The following is a 7,120-nucleotide window of genomic DNA, read 5'->3' as shown; positions in this document are numbered from 1 at the left end:
TAAAAAATCAATAAAGACAATCAGTACTGCGCGATGCGCATGGATACAACACATCTATTAATGCACCTGAAAAATAGGTTTAGGTAGGTTTGGTCACATTGACCAAAAACGGATCTAATAAATCTAATAAGTCTTACCCTCTTTCTCCTGGAACGACTCCGAGTTGACCTCTTCACAGCTTCCCCCTGCGATGCGAGATCAGGCTGTGTGTGTCTGAAGCTCCTGCGTACCGTTTCATAGTATGTCTTACAGGCAGCTGGAAAACAATTAAATGAGTGGTATGAATAAGAAAACTTAAGTCACAGTAAAATTAAAACAAGGAAGAAGAAAACAGTAAAAGTTACTTACACACAATGGCGTCACTATCAGCGTCATAGAAATCCGGACTTGCGGACAAAGCTCCGAGCAAGTAAGAGGTCACAGCTTCGTTATGAGGCGAGGTTCGTCTGTGAAAACAAAATGAACAGTTAAGATCGGTATCTACTGTTAACGCATCTATTTCCTTATACAGCAGAATGAAAGCATATTCTTTAAATCTTACCCTTGCTCCGGTTCGTAGCGCCTACAATTCGTCTCCGAGTTGTGAAGACGGCGTACTGCTTCCTGTAAAAGACCAACAACATACACTTAACAAAGCAACTTAACGTTACACTGGTTCCTCTCTCTTGTTCTTTTACAAGGCTACTATGCTACTTTTAGCTTGGACTATTAGCTTTTAAGCTACTTTTAGCTTGGGCTTGCTTTGCTAATTTTAGCTTAGCTAGCAGTCACCGAACATATTCTTACCACAATCTTGGGATTGTTCACCCGTCTTCTCTTCTTCGAGTTAACGTTAGTCTCTTTAAGGAAGGACTTCTGTCTTTCAAGGCGTTCCACGGAGAACCTCGTCCACTGCTTACTAACAGAACAGATGGGTTCCATGTCCATAGTTCCACGGTGGTGATGGGGGTGACAGCGACGAAGCCCAGCCACTCCAGCAGTCCTAGGACATCCTCAGAGGCAACAGCAGTCCTGGGACATCCTCAGAGGCTTGTAGCTGCAGTGTCTGCTCCAAATGTCCAGATCCCTGTGTTGCAGGAACATGATTATTGTTGAGGTTTTATTTGTGTTTATCAGTAGTGCAGTTTATAAGTAAAACTTCATGGACTCTGATGTTTTAACACATTGTAGATATTACCCAGCAATGCCTTTGCCTGATTATTTATAAGAAAGACAACTTCATCTGGTTTCTTTTATGCTGTAGAGTTCAATACTTTAAACTGCTTTCAACTCACCTTGTATTTCTGCTTCATGTTCTCCCACTTCTTCTTTGTCCATCCGGCTCCACCTTCCCTCCATCCCATGTTCTTCAATAAACATCCTATATGAAGAACAGCATGTAGAAAAGTGTTACAGTTCATTGATGATTTCTTGCCGACTAAAATAACTGTTAAACAGAACGTTTCAGGTAGACATCTCAGGAGAGCAGTACATCTCCCATCTATATACGCTGGTGTTCAACCTTATATCATTGAGAAGCTAAATATGCACCAGTAGTTGTTAAGCCCTGCATATAAGAATTATAACATTTAAACCACATTTTCTTAAGTGAAGCCTCTCAGAGCAGCGTTCCTCCTGCCGGTGAACTTCTCCTCATCGTTCCCTCCACTGAATGAGGCGCCCGGTGTCTGCATCCGTCCCTTTAACGGACAACGGTGCACGGCGTTATTAATCACCGTTAGTAAATATATAACCCCGGTTTAACATAAGCACTATATTATTAGTTAACATCGGTAAAAACGTCACATTTTCCGCTTTGCTTGCGCTCGCTAACCCCTATGGTAAATTACCGTCAGTAGGCTAGCCGGCTGGCAGGACCTTCGATTCGTAACGTTAACGTACAATGCCAACAACAATAAAGTAACGTTCATTATCAATACGATTTAAAAGTCAGCCGGAAACATAAAAGTCATGTTACAGTATACTTACATGTGTACGCGGTTTGTGTCGGGCTGTCGCCAGAATCACCGCAGTCGTCCGCCATTATCCAAAACTTTTCAGAAGTCAGACGAGCCGCAATGCATTTTGGGAAGTTGAGTAGATTTAGCAAGGTCCGCTGTATACTCAGAAATTCTTGCCAATGCAGTATACATCCGGGCATTTCTCGCGTACACAAATTCACATACTATTGTATGTGAACGCACTACGTACTCAAATTTACGTCACAATTAAGTACGAGTAGGACGTTAGTATGGCATTTCGAACACAGCCGAGATCTATGATCTATGAACCCATCCTTGACCCTCTAGCAGAACTACGACCAGCCATTTTAAAGCAGTTTATAGTTGTTAATGTTGTGTCAAAAGGTACTGCATTTAAACATGTTATTGCGCAAGTTTCCTGGCTTCATCCCCATCCGGACAGACATTTTTATGGAAAGCCAATAGAAGTTTGGAGCTTGCAGGAAACAGACATGTCATACCCAGCATAATTTCTGCCTGTTGAGCGCATTGCTGGGAGATGTGTGGTTAACACATCCACTGTGCATTTAAGCAAGACCAAAGAAAGGGTCACTGTAGTCATGCCACTATGCACAGTGGTTGAGCTCTAGGAGACTGTGATGTTGTTTGCATGAATGTACATTTTACCTTTGTGGCAAAGCCTGATTAAAAGTAATTGTTGAAGCAAATTGTTTTGTGTATCTTTGAATGAAGATGAAATGAAGTTATATCTTTGAATGAAGATGAAATGAAGTTAACACCTTTCAGAAAAATGTCACCTGGGGTAAAACTCCCCCTGCTACCCTGATTTGCATTTGTATAGCTCACAGCATTTTCATTTACATGTTAAAGCCACCCCTAGGATTACGGTGAGGGGGGTCATGGGGGGACAACTGCCAAGCAAGGCCCACGTCAATTCCCGGCAATTCACGTCAGTTTTCGGTGTTTCCTGCAAATTGCCGTGTGCAGTCGTAAACCAGAACTTCCACGGCAATTTACAGGGCCGCTAACTGACGAAAATCCCACTTTTCATGCAGTGTTCCCCGAGCAAAAACACATCATCTGTGCCAATCTCCTCACGGACCGCATGCATGACCACTGGCACTTTAGGAGCTTGCCCTGAGTGGACCTGGCGAATCACCCGCTCTGCTGCTCTCACCACCTTGACTGTGCCTTCTGATGGAATCATCAGCCCACCATTATTTTTGAGCACAAGTGTGAAGAGTGTTCGGCGTCTGTCACCAGGCCTGCACAGCACACATCGCAAGAGAGCCTTCTTAGAACCTGCCGAACCACAAACCCTGCGATGTAGACCAGAGCATTGTCCACAAGACCACCAAAGCGCGTGGGAAGGTAGCTGTGGTCACACATGAGGGCTGCAAAGTTTACAAATGGGGAAGGGAGTTCGTCTGCAGTTTCGGCAGAGGACATCTCGACAGCAGACAGAGACGCTGTGTCATCCTGTGCTACCACGTTGCCGAGCCCACTTCAACTTCAACTTTACTTTATTTATAGAGCACTTTTCATACATGAACATGTAACACAAAGTGCTTTACACACAAAAAAAGAAAATAGATCGGTGTGATCTGTGTGGTGTCTCACCAATTGACTTGGTGAGACACCACACCGGACCATCAGACGCCGGAAGATGCCCTGGAACTGGCCGGCAGAGGGATTGTTGTTCCAGCCCCCTTAAGGAAAAAAAAACAACACACACCCACACACTACAATTACACAAAAGATGTTTTCTTATTGTTTTTTAAAGGCTGTAAAATGTGAACCCTACCTGATGCTCTGATTGAATTAAAGAGAAGCTCCAAGTGATCTTGGCTGAACCGGTAGTTGCAGACATACCACTGGAGCAGCTCAGGAATCATCAGCATCAGGGTGTCAATGTTGATCACAAACCCGACCCGATGACAGACAGGTACCTTCAAAAGAAAAAGTTTTATTTCCCCGATTGTATTAAAACAAAGACACCTTGAGGAAGCACCTAGGAATTTTGTTCATTGAAAGAGGTAAATTGATTTTGCCACTATATCCATCAGATGTGAAACAGCAATGGGTGACAGGGATAGCCACAGTCATAGATCTTTTGCTGAGGCGGCATCCATTGTGGGTAAACGGTACTGCCAATTTACTGGGAACAAAATTACTGTGTGCTTCCTACAGGTTTGCAAACCTTATTTTCTTTTAGGATGCTGAACCATCTATAGGAACATTATTGAACCGGAACAGGGACAGCTTGAAACACGAACATGCAATACATGACACCTGCATGATGTTAACACAGTATCATACATACCATTGACACCTGTAGGACCTGAAAAACACTGAACAATTCAAATAGAAAAAAAATGCAGACAGCAAACAAATTGGAACAAGACACATCATATCACATACACATCATAGACACTCCTTTTCCTCACATATAAATCCCTTCATGCCCTTGCCCCCCAGTACCTGTCCGACCCTCTCCATCTCGACTCATCATCCTGGACCCTGTGTTCCTCTGATTCTGCTCTGCTCTCCATCCCCTGTACCAGACTACAGACCTTTGGTGACAGAGCCTTCAGTGTCGCAGCCCCCACTCTTTGGAACTCTCTCCCTTCTGAAATCCGCCACGCCCCAACCTCACCTCAAGACTCACCTTCTCTCCATGCCATTTCCAAATTATCCATTTAGTTATCTCCTTTATTCATCTATTTTATTTTTCACTGTAAAGTGACCTTGGGTTTCTTGAAAGGCGCTATATAAATTTAAGTTATTATTATTATTACACAACCTTTACAAAACTTTACTGGCAAGACAGTCGTCGAGGAGTACACAGATGTTAGTCATGGTGGGTGCCATCTTACCTGCTGCATACGATACCATTGACACCTGTAAGACCTGAAGAAACACTGAATAAAAGTTATTTCCCACAGTAAAAAACACTGCATACAGGAAAAAAAAAAACATTGGAACAAAAGCATAATTTAAACCTGAATCAGAACAAGAGAACAGGGCATCTTATGAAGTCGATGCAGAATATGGGAACTGAGTAGTGAATGAACCTGAACCTTGAACTTCATGCAAACAGTATAGTCACTATTTTAACGGACCTCTTTGATCGGTGAAGGGGTGTGCCATCTTTCATTGACAAACTGATCAAATACTCCCTGGCTCTCAACAAGAACGCCACTCTCTCTGCCCAATTCAAAGCCTCAAGGGGAGCTTTGAATCCTTTGGCACGGTGATTGCGGCTGTTCAAGGTGTCAAAGAGCCTGTCAATCATCTAAAAACAAATATCTGCATTCACTTTAAGCATCTAAAACCATCTCCATAACAGTGTTTCAACAGGTATCATATCAAATTAATACTAATGTATTAAAAATTCAAAAACTATTAATTTCACTATGTTAAACATGCAAGTATTTGGAACTTCCCTCTACTCCCTCTATGGCCCTATGCACATCCCTAATCATATTACCTCAATGAATTCAGCTGTTGCTTCACAGTCTTTAAACTGTGAGTAGCCCAGGTCCCTCAGTGTGCGGAGAGCCACTGTTACTGAGCGACTCAATGTCTGCGCAGCCAGGGACACCTTCATCTTCTGGTTGTCGAAGTGGACATGCTTGTGTGTGATCTTGTTTGCAGCATGCAGTCCGTCCTTCGTCTGAACATCGTTGAGACAAACAATATATTTCCAGTTGATGGGGCCAGTGGTGTTCATTATTGGACTGTATGCCTTCAAAATCAGTATCAGAATTAGAATCCTTTTTAGTCACAGCTCAAAGTACTCTCAGTACACGCAGGAAAATGTAATGCATCACATGCAGTCATAACTATGTAAATAAAACACACAACAATAAAATAATAAAAAAAGAAATACGCCTAGAACAACAATCAGCATTTACCTGTAACATGTTGTGTGCAAGCTTCAGCATGTGGCAGGCATCCATCATGACGAACACTCTCTCACCAGTCATTGGATGTGCAAAAGAGGTCTTCAGGGGTTCACGAGGGTTTGCCTTGAGGTCACAGCCGAGTTTGTTGCACATGCTGATGTTAGCTGCATGTCCATCCATTGTCATGCACACCACTCTGAGACCACGAGCATGAAGTTCCTCCAATGCATGGACAACTAAGACCTTCAGTGTTTCTGGTGAGAGAGCACTGGTCAGATAGTAAGCAACTGGAGCTTTCCAGTGCCCCTGTATGCCTACCACCATAAACACGAGAGCCTCAGAGGCAACATCCGTCTCATTTAATCCATCCCCCATATTCACAAACCCTGACATTGTTTGAGTTTGGGGATTGTATTGCACTGTTTTTTTATGGCCATGGCATCCAAAATCAATGTCACCAATACGTATTTTGTCTGGTCTTCCTTGCATCTTCTTCCCAGCATGTCCAGCATCATCTTATTCAGGCCAGGCTTAGCATCCACTGAAGTCAGCCACCTTTGAAAAATAAAATGTAGTAATTTGACCACCCCAACCCCTTCAGAAAAAAACAAAATAAACAGAAAATAGCATATCTGAAAGCTCAAAATGTATCAGAATGCAGTGTGTGATGTGAGCTTTTAAATTGGTCATTTTCATTGTCATAAAACATAGTCTGTAGGATTAAAGTGGCTAATGTATGTGATGGCCACACCTGCAGCCATACATCCAACTTGAATGTCAGTAACCCTCTGCACCTACATGCTATCCTTATTTAATTTACATTTACATTTTTTGAGCACATTATGATACCACACACTAGTCCAGCTCGGTCCCTCACAATGTATTTAACAATCAGGCAACATGGAGAATACCGTTGCAATGTATGGGGATGCGGGAGACGAAGATGTTGAGACTCTCTCAGGAAACTATATGCCTTCGGACCATGAAGGTGTAGCGTAAGGGCAAACTCCCTCTGCTCCCTGGTGTACTCATGGCCCTTCTTTGCCAAGAGGTCTACCCGAAGATCTGAAATTCAGTAAGCATAAACTTATTAGTAAGATCCCTTTAAATAAGAAGAAAGAGAGTTTAACACAGACTATAGGCATAAATTACCTATATAAAATATTCAAATTAGTATTTCCATTTTACCTGAGTAGCATTCAAGCCTGTCTTGTAATGGACGTCTTAGGGTACGAGGAACAACTCACTGGG

The 7,120-nt window shown here is 42.7% G+C and overlaps 1 long non-coding RNA gene across 1 annotated transcript; it reads right to left on the bottom strand.

Annotated features, from left to right (window-relative positions):
* Positions 1 to 945: 945 nt before the first annotated feature.
* On the bottom strand, positions 946 to 2,033 carry LOC311025664. Its single transcript, XR_014598408.1, has 3 exons — positions 1,969 to 2,033; positions 1,275 to 1,360; positions 946 to 1,066 (listed from the first exon to the last, which is right to left on the bottom strand). It is a non-coding gene; the product is annotated as an uncharacterized lncRNA (long non-coding RNA).
* Between the last annotated feature and the right edge of the window lie 5,087 nt (positions 2,034 to 7,120).

Source organism: Eutrigla gurnardus (genome assembly GCF_963514095.1).
Source record: "Eutrigla gurnardus genome assembly, chromosome: 15".
In the NCBI taxonomy this organism is placed as follows: Eukaryota; Metazoa; Chordata; class Actinopteri; order Perciformes; family Triglidae; genus Eutrigla; species Eutrigla gurnardus.
Note: the sequence above shows the minus strand (reverse complement) of the source record. Positions and strands in the feature narration are given on the sequence as shown.